General features: G+C 33.4%; 1 long non-coding RNA gene across 1 annotated transcript in view; it reads left to right on the top strand.

The window, feature by feature from the left end:
* The window catches only part of LOC144376467 (uncharacterized), a 102,839-nt gene extending 88,986 nt beyond the window's left edge, over positions 1–13,853 (top strand). The window contains exon 5 of the long non-coding RNA XR_013436982.1: positions 11,105–13,853. This is a non-coding gene — a long non-coding RNA (uncharacterized LOC144376467). The remainder of the gene's footprint in view (positions 1–11,104) is intronic.
* The last annotated feature ends 1,782 nt before the right edge of the window (positions 13,854–15,635 follow it).

The following is a 15,635-nucleotide window of genomic DNA, read 5'->3' as shown; positions in this document are numbered from 1 at the left end:
TATCAAATTTTTAAACACAATAAAATAGTGAATACATAGTGAACAATTCTACCAATAAGATTATGTTATAGTTATTATACTGGATTTATCATGTACACAGTCCTCTATCCATCCAACAATATATCTTAATTTTGGATGCATTTTATTATTTTTTTTTAATTTTTAATTTTTTTATTGGTTGTTCACAACATTACAAAGCTCTTGACATATCATATTTCATACATTAGATTGAAGTGGGTTATGAACTCCCAATTTTACCCCAAATGCAGATTGCAGAATCACATCGGTTACACATCCACAATTTTACATAATGCCCAATTAGTAATTGTTGTATTCTGCTACCTTTCTTATCCCCTACTATCCCCCCTCCCCTCCCCTCCCATCTTCTCTCTCTACCCCATCTACTGTAATTCATTACTCTCCTTGTTTATTTTCCCATTCCCCTCACAACCTCTTATATGTAATTTTGTATAGCAATGAGGGTCTCCCTTCATTTCCATGCAATTTCCCTTTACTCTTCCTTTCCCTCCCATCTCATGACTCTGTTTAATGTTAGTCTTTTCTTCCTGCTCTTCCTCCTTGCTCTGTTCATAGTTCCAGCATCATCTTTTGAGCAATGTGTATCTGTCAAATGCACCATCATGCACGAAGGAACAAGTACCTGTCAAAACTGGGACAGAGTTTTCTCCACAAGGATCTCAGTGCCTGATACTGTTAAGCTGAAGTAGCACGTATACCCCAATAACTAAAGCCACCCTGGCTCCTGGCCAAGGCCACTTTGATATGTCACAACTGAACCATGCTCCCACGACCTCTTCTGAGGATGCTCAGAGACCACTCTGCCTGTCTACACCCCTGCCATTCCTGTATTCTCACATCTGTCCTCTGCTGCCTCTTCCATATATCACACTGGGACCTTGTCCCCCATATATGTATTTTACAAGAAAATTGAAAGAGGAAAGATCATGCATGGAAAGTGGTCATTTGTCCAAGGCAGGCTCTTCAACTCTGGAAATAAAATTTTGGACAAGTATGAATTTATAAAACAATTTTAAATATATGAATAATATTTACTATTTAGATAGAGTAGGGACTAAACATGTTAAATGTTATTTACCTGTTACTTTGTTGACTCCTCCCCCCCCAAAAATAGCCAAGGAATCAATATATATACTGGATTTATTATTATTATTATTATTATTATCATCATCATTTTGGTACTGGGGATTGAATTCAGGGATACTCAACCACTGAGCCACATCCCCAGCCCTATTTTGTATCTTATTTGAGACAGAGTCTCAACAAGTTGCTTAGAGACTCACTTTTTGCTGAGGCTGGATTTGAACACACAATCCTCCTGTGTTTGCCTCCTGAGCCACTGGGATTACAGGCATGCACCACTATGCCCAGCTCAAGTATTGTCTTTTTATTATTCATCAAAATTAATTAAAACAATAAGAAGGTCATTATTTGTCTACTTAAAATTTTTTTAAAAAAGAGATTTACAAAGGATTAAATATTTTGCTTAAATTTACCTGGCTGGAAAGTGACCAGGCCTGGACATGAATCCAACATCCAAAATATGCTGTGGGTTTTCCACCACATGGCAAACTCCCTTCTTTTGGAGTTAGTTTTACCAGTTGCTGTTTCAGCAGCATGTCACCCACTTGGCTCTTAGACTTATGTGTAAATTAGGAATAATTCTGGCCACAATAACAATTGTCCACTTTATCTACAGTTTTGCATTCTGTAATATCAGTTACTCAAATTCAACTGTGTTTCAAAAATACTGAATGGAAAATTCCAGAACTAAACAATCTACAAGTTTTGAACTGCCTGCTGATCTGATAGTGTGTTGAAATTTTGTGCCATCCTTCTTCCCCACACCTGGGATGTGGATCATCTTATTGCCCAGTGTATCCACACTCTATATACTACCCCTTTGTTAGTTGCTTGGTACCTATCTCACTCTCAGACTAACTATGGTGGCAAGGCAGTGCTTGCATTCAGGTAACTCTATTTTACTCCAAAGCACAGGGGTAATCAGGCTGCCAATTCACATGTGCTAAGGAGAAGGCACAATATTTCTTTCCAGTAAAGAGAAGGAGTTTTTGATTTAACCATAAAAGGGGGAAAATGGTAATCTGCTGTCCCTAAGAATTACAGTCACAATGAGATTATGAAGGACAAAGAAATTTTTTCTATTTTTACTGTCACACTTTAAACACTGAAAGCTCTAGCCACAGTGTATACTTGCTTTATCAAAAAGGAAAAAGCATTGCATTATAGAGTTTAGTACATCCATTGAGATATATCCCCCCATAGATAAGGAAACCACTGTATCAGAAAACCTAAGTGTCCACTAAACAATATTGTAAATTGGTTTCTGACAGAGCCTGTTTGAGATGAACTATTTCATTGGGAGTTTTTTCAGGAGCATCTCCTTAGAGATAGTGAAGGGTAGATGAATGAATATATATATACACAAAGACACTACCAAGGATATGTGGTAGCACTTCAGATGAGATAGCCCTTGAGAGTTAGCCATTTTGAGAATTGACACCCAGATTATCAATTAGTCATTGGATGCAACTTTCCTCAGGAAAGGGGGCATATTTTTGAGGAGGCTGTCTTCAACTGGTGCAATTCTGGAAGAGGAATTGACAGCTCAGAGATGTAGCTCAAGATCTTCTTAGGACTTGGGAGAGTAAATATCTCCATCCTGGATAGAGATTCAGCCAGCACAGCACTGTATTCACCAAAACAAACACCTTGGTTTTATTTATGACAAGAAATCTATATTCTAATAGTTGCTAAGGATTTTGGTTCAGCCAGTCAATGACATCAGTTCTGTGGGTATTATTGTCTTGTTCTTTGTCTTTCTTTCTTTCTTTTTAATATTTTTTTTAGTTGTATATGGACACATGCCTTTATTTTATTTATTTATTTTTATGTGGTGTTGAGGATGGAACCCAGTACCTCATCCATGAGAGACAAGTGCTCTGCCACTGAGCCACAATCCCAGCCCCTCTTGGTCTTTATTTATAAAAACATAATGTTGATCCAATTTCATTAATCAAAATGTGGAAAAGGGAAAAACAAAGTGGTATCAATCATTATGGCTCTCTTTATTAGGAAACCTAAAGTAGGCCCTAAAGTCCTAGGATAGGCTTACTCTTTATTCTTATTGTTAATGATTGGGTCACAGGACAAGAGATATTGGCAAACTTGATCCTTTTTTTTTTTTTGAAGATAAAAGGTTGTCTTGATTCACTTATATTATTTTTCTGACGCTGGAAATATAGTTCCCTGATGAGGCTTGTTAATAAAAAAAAGCCAGGATAGATAACATTGAAAGCCAAGGAGCAGGATTAGTCAGCGGTCATTTTATTCTTGTTCTGTTACCACATTGACCTCTAAAAAGTGTATACTTTAATGCCATCCTAATGGTTGCTTAGGATATTGGTTGCTTAGGATCTGGGGCATCTGAGGAGGGAGGATCTGAGGTTTGGCACAGAACAAATATCACTTCTTCTAAACTAGAGCTTATCTCAACTCAATCAATACCTTTGAATCTGCAGATGGACAAAGAAGAAGAAAGTGGGAATGCAAAGAACAGGGATAATGCTCTGGATTTAGGTGGGAATTCCAACCTTGTGTGTAATAGGTTACAAAAGAATGACTAAAGATATCCAGTTCTACTTAATGAGAACTAGCCTATCCTTTCATTTAGATCAAATCTCTTCACCACCAAACGCATTTCGAGTCCTAGTAACTTTTTCCCAGTGCTGCTATGTATTGGCGTGGATTTTGGACTATAATGTCTCTGCAGTAAATTAACTTAGCTTAGTGAGTCTTGAAAAATGGGGTCATAGAGTCCTTAGAAATTTAGGGCTGGAGAGATTTTGGAAATCATCTCATGCAAGCTCATAATTTTATACTCAGGAAACTGTATAAACTGAGGTCAAGAAAGGCAAGTAGCCTCCAAGAAATATAGGTATGAACTTTTGAAAAATCTGTTTTTTTTTTCTTTTTTCTTTCTCATTAAGCACTAGTTAGGCATTTTACTGATCTTGGACTTCTCTTTGAATTGATTTGAGCAGAATATGATTGTGATTGTCACCAAAAGTTGAAAAAATTTGTTTATATTCAGGGAAAAGAAATGACATGAAAGAAAAGATAGCGTAAATAATTTTTGTAAGACTGAAGTCTACTTTGTGAGCCAAAGTAAATCAAACATTAGAAGTACCACCTTTTGACAAAGTAATTATTTTAAAATAATACTTGATGATTGTTTTTAAATTCATAGAACAATTAACATGTTTCTGAATCAGCAAGATAAAATAGATATTTCAGAAAACAGCTCTTTAACTTGGTGATGTCCCAGCAGTCCAAATCTAAACATAGATTTTAATGGCTCAAGTTTGTTTAATGGGAAAACCTATCCAAAGAGAAACATGTGTTTCATCTGTAGTGAGGAAATATTCATCTGCTATTAGGTTGGTACAGAAAGCCAAGAGTTTGCAAAAATTTCCACCGCCTGCATGTTGCTGGTGATCCAAATGATGGAAATATTTGAAAAAAAAAAGGAAAGAAAGGAAAAGAAAATCAATGGGGTGGGTGGTCAATCACTTTTTAAAATGTAGCTTTGGCAAAACATTATGTGAGGATTGGGCATTTCAACAACTGAATAACATTTTTTTTCCCTGTTATTGGATGTGCTACGTTTGGGAGTACAAAAAGAATTCCAGCACCAATGAACTGGCAAAGGTGAACAGTGTCATCTAAATAGCAAAGTCATTGGCAATAGTGACTATTGTGAGAGGGACTCTCAAGACACTGGATGCTTCTTTAATGTTCTGTTTTAGCCCATAATAATTAGAAAACCATCCAAACTATTCTTTTGTTTCTGCATTCAATGTTTTAATAATGTGTATCAATTCATTTTGCTGATGATGTTTGGATTGAACTCAGGGCTTCCTGTATACTATGTAAGTTGATTTTTTTTTTTTTTTACCACTGAGCTGTACCTGTAGCCAAATAATATGCATTAGATGGAAATTTGCATGATGAAATTTTACCTTATCATAAGAGGGAACATTGGAGAGATTAAAATGTTTCATTTTATAATCAAAGAAATCAAGGCAAGATAGGACAACTAACTTTGTCACAATCTCGGAGCTAGTTGTGACAGGCTTCAAGGTTCTTCCATTATATTCTATTACTCTAGAAAGAATGATGGGTGGCAGGTATCTCTCAGTCTCTACTGTCTTGACATAGTCTATAAAATTAGGCTGTTCATTGAACCAGCATATCTTTTTTCACTGTTTTCACAACAGGACAAGATATAAAGGATGGTTAAAGGCATAGCTTTTAAGAAGTAACAAATTAAGGAAATAAATTGCTATAAAACACAGAAGCATATTATGCTTATGATAAGGGAAAATAGTTTTACATGTTTTAACAGATCTTGAGAACTTGTATGTACATGAAACACACTTCAATATTTGAGGTTCATTTGGCCTGTTTAGAATTCCCAAGGCATTTTAGGATACATATGTTATTTTGTATATGCTTAAAATCTTAAGAGGAGAAAAACTATATGGAGACTTAAAATTTGAATAAGGCAAATTTTCACACAACCTCTAACAATCAGAAACAAAATGTACTCCAGTGATATTTATTGAACTTCTGATAGAAAAATCACATATTGATATAATTAAAATCAATGCCTCATATAACCTATCATTGAACTATGTATTGGGAATTGTCAACTCTGGAAGCCTCACTATTTTTTAAAATTTGAAGGCATATTTTTTGGGGGGCATTATATTTTATATATAATTTAAGACCCTTGACCTTTTAAGTTTAGCTTATTCCGATTAATATAATGTTTTCAAGTTCCATCCATTTTCCTGCAAATGACATAATCTCATTTTTTCTTTATGGTGGAATCAAACTCCATTGTGTATAGATACCACATTATTTTTTATCCACTCATCCATTGATAGACACCAAGGTTGGTGCCATACTAGGGCTATTTGAATTGTGCTTCTATAAACATGAATATGTTTGTGTTGCTATCATATGCTGACTTTAATTCTTTAGGATAATATGAATGAGTGCTACAGCTGGATCATATGGTGGTTCCACTCCTAGTATTTGGAGGAAAGGAACCTCTCTATATACACTCTTCTGATTGTTGTAAATATATAATCCAAAAAATGTGCTTTCAAATTTTAAAAAATAGTGAGGCTTCCAGAGTTGACAATGTCAGTGCTTGGAAAAAAGATTTTTGGTACTGATCATGAATTTCTTGTCAGATGTAAACAAGTGGTGTTTTGCATACACATAAAGATAATTTTTAAGTTCAATTTTCATTTCTAAATGCTAATCTAGAAAGACACATGCTCCTTTTTGCATTATAAAACAAAACACACCAGTGCCATTCTATGTCATTTTTCCATTAAACTTCTTCCTTTGACTATGCCCCTTCATAGTGACACAAAGGGCCATAACAGAGAGCAGGGAGATATTACTTGTCCCATAGGTTCTTTGTCATTGATCTCTACTATTATTAGGATAAGACACTGGTACCTCAAACAATGCCTACCCCGATATGAAAATAGATCTTTTGTTATGTGACTATTTTATAATTCTCCAATATTACAATTAAAACCTAGAGATTATTTTAATCAAGTGTTAGTCACAGAAAGTGATGTTGCAAAAAAATGTAATAGTCCAGGAACAACCTGAAATGAGACAAACCCTGGGCAAAAATTTTACAAGGCTTTCAATGACGAATTAACACCAATACACCTTAAATTATTCCATGAAATAGAAAAGGAGGGAACTCTTTCAAACTCATTCTATGATGTTAATATCATACTGTTACCAAAAGCAGGCAAAGACACATCAACGAAAGAAAATTTCAGACCAATATCCCTAATTAACAGAGATGCAAGAATTCTCAGTAAAATTCTGGCAAAGTGCATGCAAATCATATTAAAAAGATAATGTGCCATAATCAAGTGGAGTTTATCACAGGGATGCAAGGTTGGTTCAAGATACAGAAATAAGTTAGCATAATTCATCACATCAGTAGACTCAAAGTCAAGAATTATATGATCATCTCAATAGATGTAGAAAAAGCATTAGACAAAATAGAGCTCCACTTCATGTTCAAAACTCTAGAAAAACTAGGGATAATAGGAACATATCTCAACATTGTAAAAGCTATCTATGCTAAGCCCAAGGCCAAAATCATCCTAAATGGAGAAAAATTGAAAGCATACCCTCTAAAAACTGGAAGAAGAATTTAAAGAATTCTGGCTAGAATTCTTCAAATTCTAGCCAGAGCAATTAGACAGAAGAAAGAAATTAAAGGAATATAAATAGGGAAGGAAGAACTCACACTATCACTATTTGCCAATCACATGATTCTATATTTAGAAGACTCAAAAACTCCACCAGAAATATTCTGTAACTAATAATAAATGAATTCAGCAAAGTAGCAGGATAGAAAATCAACACCCATAAATCAAACATGTTCCTATACACCAGTGATAAATTTACTAAATAGAAATTAGGAAAACTACCCCATTCATAATAACCTTAAAAAAAATAAAATACTTGATAATCACTATAACAAAAGAAGAAAAGATCTCTATAATGAAAACTACAGAACATAAAAGAAATAAGTTAAAGAAGACCTTAGAAGATGGAAAGGATGCCTTTGCTCATGGATAGGCAGAATTAATATTGTCAAAATGGACATTCTACCAAAAGAATTACACATATGTAATGCAATGCCTATTAAAAATCATAATGACATTCTTTATAGAACTAGAAGAAGTAATCATGAAAGTCATTTGGAAAAATAAGAGACCCAGAATAACAAAAGTAATCTTTAGCAAGAAGAGTGAAATATGAAGCATAATACCTGATTTTAAACTATACTACAGAGCCATAGTAACAAAAGTGGCAAATATTGGCACCAGAAACATAAACCAATGGTACAGAACAGAAGACACAGATATAAGCCTACATAAATATGCTTATCTCATAAACATTCGTTGGAGGAAAGAAAGCCTCTTCAACAAATGGTGCTGGGAAAACTGGAAACCCTATCTCTCACTGTGAGTAAAACTCAACACAAATTGAATCAAAGACTTAGGCACTAAACAGAAGCCCAGCACCTAATACAAGAAAAAGTAGGCCCAAACCTTCACCATGTTTGGTTTAGGATCTGACTTCCTTTACAAGACTCCTAAAGCACAAGAAGTAAAATAAAAAAATGAATGAATGAGATAGATTCAAATAAAAAAAAAAGTCTTCTCGGCAAAGAAAACAATCAATATGGTGAAAAGAGAGTCTACAGAATGGGATAAAATCTTTACTAGAGGCCCCTCAAATAAAGCATTGATCTCAAGGACTCAAAAGTCTTACCACTGAAAACAAAATAACTCAATTCATAAATGGGCTAAGGAACAGAAGAGACACTTCACAGAAGAAGAAATACAATTGATCAACAAATATATAAAAAAATGTTCAACATTTGTAGCAATTAGAGAAAAGCAAATCAAAACTACTCTAATATTTCATCTCACTCCAGTCAGAATGGCAATTATCAAGAATACAGGAAACAATAAATGTTGGGAATGTAATAAAGGATATGGGGAAAAAGGTACATACTTACACTGCTGGTGGGACTGCAAATTGATGCAACCACTATGGAATGCAGTATGGAGATTCCTTAGAAAACTTGGAATGGAATCACCATTTGACCCGTCTATCTGGGTCAAATCCTTGGTTTATACTCAAAGGTCTTTAGTCAGCATACAACAGTGACACAGTCACATCAATGTTTATAGCAGCTCAACTCACAATAGCTAAAATATGGAACCAAACTTGGTGCCCTTCAATAGATGAATGTTTAAAGAAAATATGGTGAATATACACACAATGGAGTATTAGCCTCAAAGAAGAATAAAATTATGGCTTTTTTTTTTTTGGTAAATGAATGGAGCTGGAGAACATTATGCTAGTGAAATAAGCCAATCCCAAAAATATTTTCTCTGATATGCGGATGCTAATTCACAATAAAGGTGTGTGTATTAAGGAACAATAGAGTCACTCTGGACTAGGCAGAGAGAAATAAAGTGAGGTGAGGGGGTATGGGGATAGGAAGGACAGTAGAATGAATTGGACACTATTACACTATATGCATATATGAGCACACTGCCAGTGTGATTCTATGTCATGTACTAAGAAAAGAATGAGAAGTTTTGATGTGTCAAAATGCATTCTACTATCATGTCTCTGTATTTTTAAAGGTATAGTAACAAAAATATGAATATGTGAATTTTGTGACAGAGACCATTATGTGTTTTATTGAGTCTAGAAACTTACCATTTCGACTTTTAAAGAAAAACTTTGCTGACCCCTATGTTAAGTATGGTATGTATATAGTTGATGTTTAATTTAAACTCATCACGCTTGGAGGAGCACTATACTAATATTGACAAAAGGAATGGGTGAATCAAAAAGTGTGAAGAGGTACAGATTAAAGGTAGCATTTATAAGTTGTAAACATAAATTTCTCAAGCTCAAGATAATTTGTTATATATTATTCTCAATTCTGGTTAGAAGGAATCATCTTTTCCCATCATGTTATATTTCTGGATGGAGAATGGGCAAAACTGTCCTATGTCACTCATTTGTAGTGATATAGGCGATTGTAATTCACAAACATGAACTAAAACATTTCTAGAAGTGGTAAGATTTTTTTAAATGGAAATTTTAAAAAAGACTATTTAAATTACAAAGCAATAGAAAATACTTGAGTAATTGAAGGTATAGTTTATGATAGAAAATTTAAATTTCTCAATAACCATTATATGTATTAATGATAACAATAATATATTTAATCTTGTGATCAGAAAGCAATAATTTTGGCTTTTCCCTTTCATTTCTAAAAAGATTGGAATTAGGTTTATGAAGCAAATTTGACCTAATTTGCAACTTGAAAAATGAGAACACTGCCTTCCACAGTTTTGTTTAATAGAATCGAGATTAGCAAAATTTGTGGGGAATGGAATGTTGCTGGGATTGACTCAGTTTCCCCCTTGCACATGCCTCTTGAATGAAAATACTTTTAATAATCACCTGTCAGAAACTTTATTCAATTAGCTATCTGTTATATTTCAAAGTTTTTTTCTAATAAAGGAGAGTTAGCAATAATAGATTGATTTCTGATTTTGCTTTTTTAAAATATTAGAAGAAAATTATTGGTGTTAAAATACCAATTTAGTATCATTTTTAAATGAATAAATTTCAGTTAATTCATCACAAAACAATTTACTTAGTATGATGTAAGTTTGTAAAACTGGATATACCCAGTATTCAGTTATTGAGGGATTATATTGAAATTTTCAAGTTGACCAACAGAGATAGAGAAAGAGACAGAGGGTGGGGAGAGAGGAAAGAGGAAAAGAGAGAAATCGGGAGTGGTGGGGAGAGGGAGAGAGAGAGACAGAGGAGTTCTATTTAAAATAAACAAAACAAAAAGAAACAGATTGTAGATGTGAATGACCTCTGAAAAGTCATGGGATCCCATGAGAAAAAAAAAAAAAGAAAAAATACTTAATTCTTTAAATATAAGACTAATCCAGGGATCAACCCCAATGTACCCACTATCAATTTCTACTAAAGCAAAATACACCAAGAATTGGGATCACATTTTGTTTAATACCATTCAAAGTTTAACTTCATGGTATGTATATGAAAATCTTATATTATTAACCACCCAAACCCATCTCTTTTAAAATTATGTCAAAATATTTCTGGTAGGAGTTGATTTTGAATAACCAGAATACCACACTAATTATTTTTCAAACAAAAAGCTTCATAGACTATAGAAAACTATAATAAAATTTGCTGGCTCAATGACCCAAGTATTTATTGAATTCACTGTGGATCCACATTTAAGCTGGGATTTGCTAGAAGAATCAATTTCATCTTCTCACATGTCAGGGGTTATCTGGCTATTATCCAGAATGACTTAGAAAAGATAACTGTGTTTGTTTTTCTCCCCTCCATCCAGTATTCGGGTGTAAAGAAGTTTCCTTGTTTAATGCAGACCTACAAGCGTAAGTCCAGCCAAACAAGAATGCCAGGGCAGAAATGTCCTCATGCTTCAGAAACTTGAGCTAGCATCACAGTGACTGCTTAAACATCGGATAAAGAAAGTCACATGACCAAACCCGGAATTAAACAGGAGAAGCCCTGCAAAGCTAAGAGTCCAAAGAACATGCATAAGGGGCATATTAATTGTGTCTGTTAATACAAACAGTTTGCCACAAAGAACTTGTTTTCTTCATGTTCTTAATATATTTACATGTAGATTTTCTCTACTTAATGACCCCCTGATGAAATATCATTTTAAAAATTATTCCTAATCAAGTTCATTTGGGATATAATTTACATACACTAAAATTCATCTACTTTGAGTATGAATTTGCATGAATTTTGGAAAATGAATATACTCATGTAACCACTACTCCAGGTTGTAAAACATTTTCAAATTCTTAAATAGTTCATTCATGGTTCTTTGTAGAAATGACCAATGCCTGAACCAGACAAACTTGATAAGATTATTTTTTTCATGCTAACTAGACGTTTGTTTGTAGAAATTGTATGTTCACAGCAAAATAGAGCATAAGAAATTTTACAAATATCTCCTGTCCCCCCAACACAAATAGCCTCTCCAGTTGTCAGTGTCTTCAACCACTGTTAGATTTGTTCTAATGGATAAACCTACCCAGACACATCATTATGATCCCAAGTCCACAGTTTACATTAGGGTTCACTGTTGGTGTTGTATATTATATAAATCTTGACAAATATATGAGATGAATCCACCATTATAGTATAGAGAGTAGGTTTAATGCCCTAAAAATCCTCTGTGCTCCACTTCATCATCTGTTCCCCCTGGACAATCTCTGACTATCTTTTTTTTCTTTTCTTTTTTTTTTTTTTAAATAAATCTTCATAGTTTTGCTGTATAGAATGCAAGAATGCCAAAAATTTAGAATTTTATAATACATAATCTTTAGATTGAGTTCTTCCACCTGGTAATATGCATTTAAGTTTCTTCTATGTACTTTCGGGACTCATAACTCATTCCACCGTAATGTTGAAAAATATTTCTTTGTTTGGATGTGGAGCAATTTCTTTAGTCATTCACCAACTATAGTACATTTTGAATGCTTCTGAATTTTGGAAATTAGAAATAAAATTGAGTATTCCTGTGCATGTTTTTGTGTGGATTTGATGTGATTTTTATTGCTAAAGATTTTTCTGTTATACAATTATGTATACATGGAATTAGATTTTTCTGCTTTTCCATTTTGCTCTTTTGTTCAGCATAATTTTTTTTTTGTTACTAGGGATTAAATTCAGGGGTACTCAACCACTGAGCCACATCCCCAGCCCAATTTTGTATTTTTTATTAGAGACAGCGCCTCATCATTGCTGAGGCTGGCTTTGAACTTGCGATCCTCCTGTCTCAGCCTCCACGTCAGCATAGTATTTATGATGAATTTTGCAACAGATACATACATCAGCCCTCCTTTTCTTTTTCTGTTAAGAAATATTCCATCATATGAATATGCTCTAATTTGCTTATTCAGCTGTTATTAGACATTGGGCTCTTTCCAGTTTGGAGATGTAATAAATACAGATGCTATAAACATTTTTGTACAAGCCTTTTAATAGATACATTTTTATTTCTCTTAATTAAACACTTTAGAATGATAGTATGAACTCATATACTGTAGGTGTTTTTAATTTTATAGAAAGTTGGAAACTTATTTTTCCAAAATAACTATAATATGTTACACTTTCAATAGGAATGTATAAAATGATGCATTGCTACACATTCTTTCCAATAGAAAGGAAAAGGACTTATGATTGATTCACATATGGTCAATATTTTGAAAAATTTAGCCATTCTGTTTGCATGTAGTGCATTTTGTGGATTTTTAAAGGAAAACAACCTTTTTGAAGTATAGCCCTCAATAAATGACCACATTAGAGTGCAGTTTTATGAGTTTTGCTAAATGTACACATCACTGTAACCATCACAGTAAATAAATCAAAAATTTATCTTCCAAAGTGTTGTCTTTTGCAGTTTAAATGCAGTCATATGATATGTACTTCTTTGTGTGTTACTCAACATGACACTTTTGAGATTTTTCTTTGTCACTTTGAGAATCCATTTCTTTTTATGTTCAATTGAGGTTAATTGCATAATTATATTACAAGTTCTTTCGCAAAGTCATGGTTCTGTTTAGCATTCTACCAGCAGTGTATGAGAATTGTTTTTGTTCTTATTCTATCACTTGATTTTGCTGGACTTTTCATTTTTAAATACTTTAGTATTTGTGTATCTTACTGCAGTTCTATTTGTTTCCTTGACAAGTAATGATTTTGAACATCTCTACCTTATTTTCCAGTTCATATTTTCTTTTGTATGATACCCATTCAAAGTTTGTGCCTGATTTCTGAACTGCCTAATTAATTTTCTAATTATTGGATTGTGTGAATTTTTTATTAATTCTGAATACAAATGCTTATATAAATTTAAGCCATTAATTTTTCTTCCATGGTATAGAAGCTTTTCTTGTATTAGTAGAGTGCTTAAATTAAGGCATAGCAAATTTGTCTTAACATTTTGTTTTCAAAAGTTTACATTCCAGTATACATGTTAAACCTATAATCTGATTTGAGTTCATTTGAGTATGAACTCTGAGTGAGGTAAAAATAGCACTCATTACATATATGGATATTACATAAGCATAATATAATATATACTTATATATGTTGATTAGATATATAATTATATGTTTTATATGTAACTACGTGTATATTTTATAAAAATATATATAAATACATATTCAGTTATTCTAGCACTCTTTCTTGTAGACAATTTCTCTTTCCATTAAATGTTTTTGGATGTTTTTGGAAAATAACTGACACCAGTATGAATATTTGGGTATATTCTATTACATCTTTATCTGCATGCTTTCCTGCACTGTTTTATTGCAGTTTCATTAAAAAAAAAAAATCTCGACCTCAGGTCCTATAAATCCTCAAAAGTTTTTTTTTTTTATCTTCTTCTAATTGCTTTGGCTATTGGCGGACCTTCATATATATTTAAGAATCACCTGGTTGAATTCTTCAAAAATTATGCTGAGTTTTCTTTTCTCACTAGAATTGAATTGAGTCTTTATATCAATAGTTCTGAAGGGTCAAGGTGCTGGCAGAGGAGTGTGTTCCATGCCTTGCTCCAAGCTTCTAGCCATCGCAGTCCCTGTGGTGCTCCTTGGCTTGTTAATGCACCCCTCAAATCTCAACCTCTGTCTTAATATGCTATTCTTCCCTTCCTATGTCAAATGTATCTAGGTTGTGACCAGATTGCTCTTGTTTTATAAAGGAGACCAGTCATTGCATTAAGGGAATAACCTAATCTAATATGGTCAAATCTTGATTTTTATCTTTAAAGACCCTATTTCCAAGTGAGATTGTATTTATAGCTTTTAAGTAGACATGGATTTGGGGAACGGTACTCAATCTAGTGTAGTATGATTGTAATGAACATATTTTTCAGTTTTATTTTTATATTGAAATAAATAAAAATTTTATGTTTACCGTATACCCTGTACTATGGCTAAATTTATTTATGAGTTGTAGAATATATTTGAAGATTGTTTAAGACTTTCTACACACATGATTTTTCTATTTATAAACAAATACAAATTGCTTTTATTTGTTTTTTTCTTACGTTATTTATTCTATTGACCAGAGGCAGTCCTGAATAAAAATGACAAAAATATACATCATTGGATTGTTCCTGTTCTTCAGTAGAATGTGTTGAGTCATTTACCATTAAGTGTGTTAACCATAAAGTTTTTGGATGTGATGTGATGTGTGTGTGTGTGAATTTTGTTTGTTGTTTTTCCTGTAAATAAAATTTAAGGTTGAGGACATTTGCTTCTATTCTTATTTGCTATCAATGCATTCCATTTCCACAAACAACTTGTTTTCTTCAAATGAGATTTTTATTTTAACTTGTTTCTTAACTGCAAAACATTTTAGCACTTTTATTCTACTGTAACAGAACAGAGACTGGGTAAATTATTAATAATAGAAGTTTATTTGACTTATGGTCCTAGAGGCCAGAAAGTCCAAAACTGAAGGGCCATATTTTGCGAGATTTCTCTTGCTGCATCATTGCATAGTGAAAGAGCAAGGCAGCACATATACTAGAGGAAGAGAATGGAGAAGACCTCATCCCTTTTATCAAGAACTCATCGATCTATTCATGAGGGCAGAGCATTTGTGACATATCACCTGTTAAAGACCCTACCTCATGTTATAACCATGGAGATTAAAATTTGGTATAAGTTTTGGAGGGGACATTCCAACCTTACAATGAGGCCAACTCTTCATATGATTCTTTGCTTGGTTTCACTTGGGTTTCCATGAAGTTGCATCGACAAAGTGACAGTTATGACTGGCTCAACTGGAATATCACATCAATTGTGCCTCTCTCCCAGTGTTCAGGCACCTCA

This window comes from Ictidomys tridecemlineatus, chromosome 3 (assembly GCF_052094955.1).
Source record: "Ictidomys tridecemlineatus isolate mIctTri1 chromosome 3, mIctTri1.hap1, whole genome shotgun sequence".
Lineage (NCBI taxonomy): Eukaryota > Metazoa > Chordata > Mammalia > Rodentia > Sciuridae > Ictidomys > Ictidomys tridecemlineatus.
The sequence above is the reverse complement of the archived record's forward strand: the minus strand, read 5'-3'. Positions and strand labels throughout refer to the sequence as shown.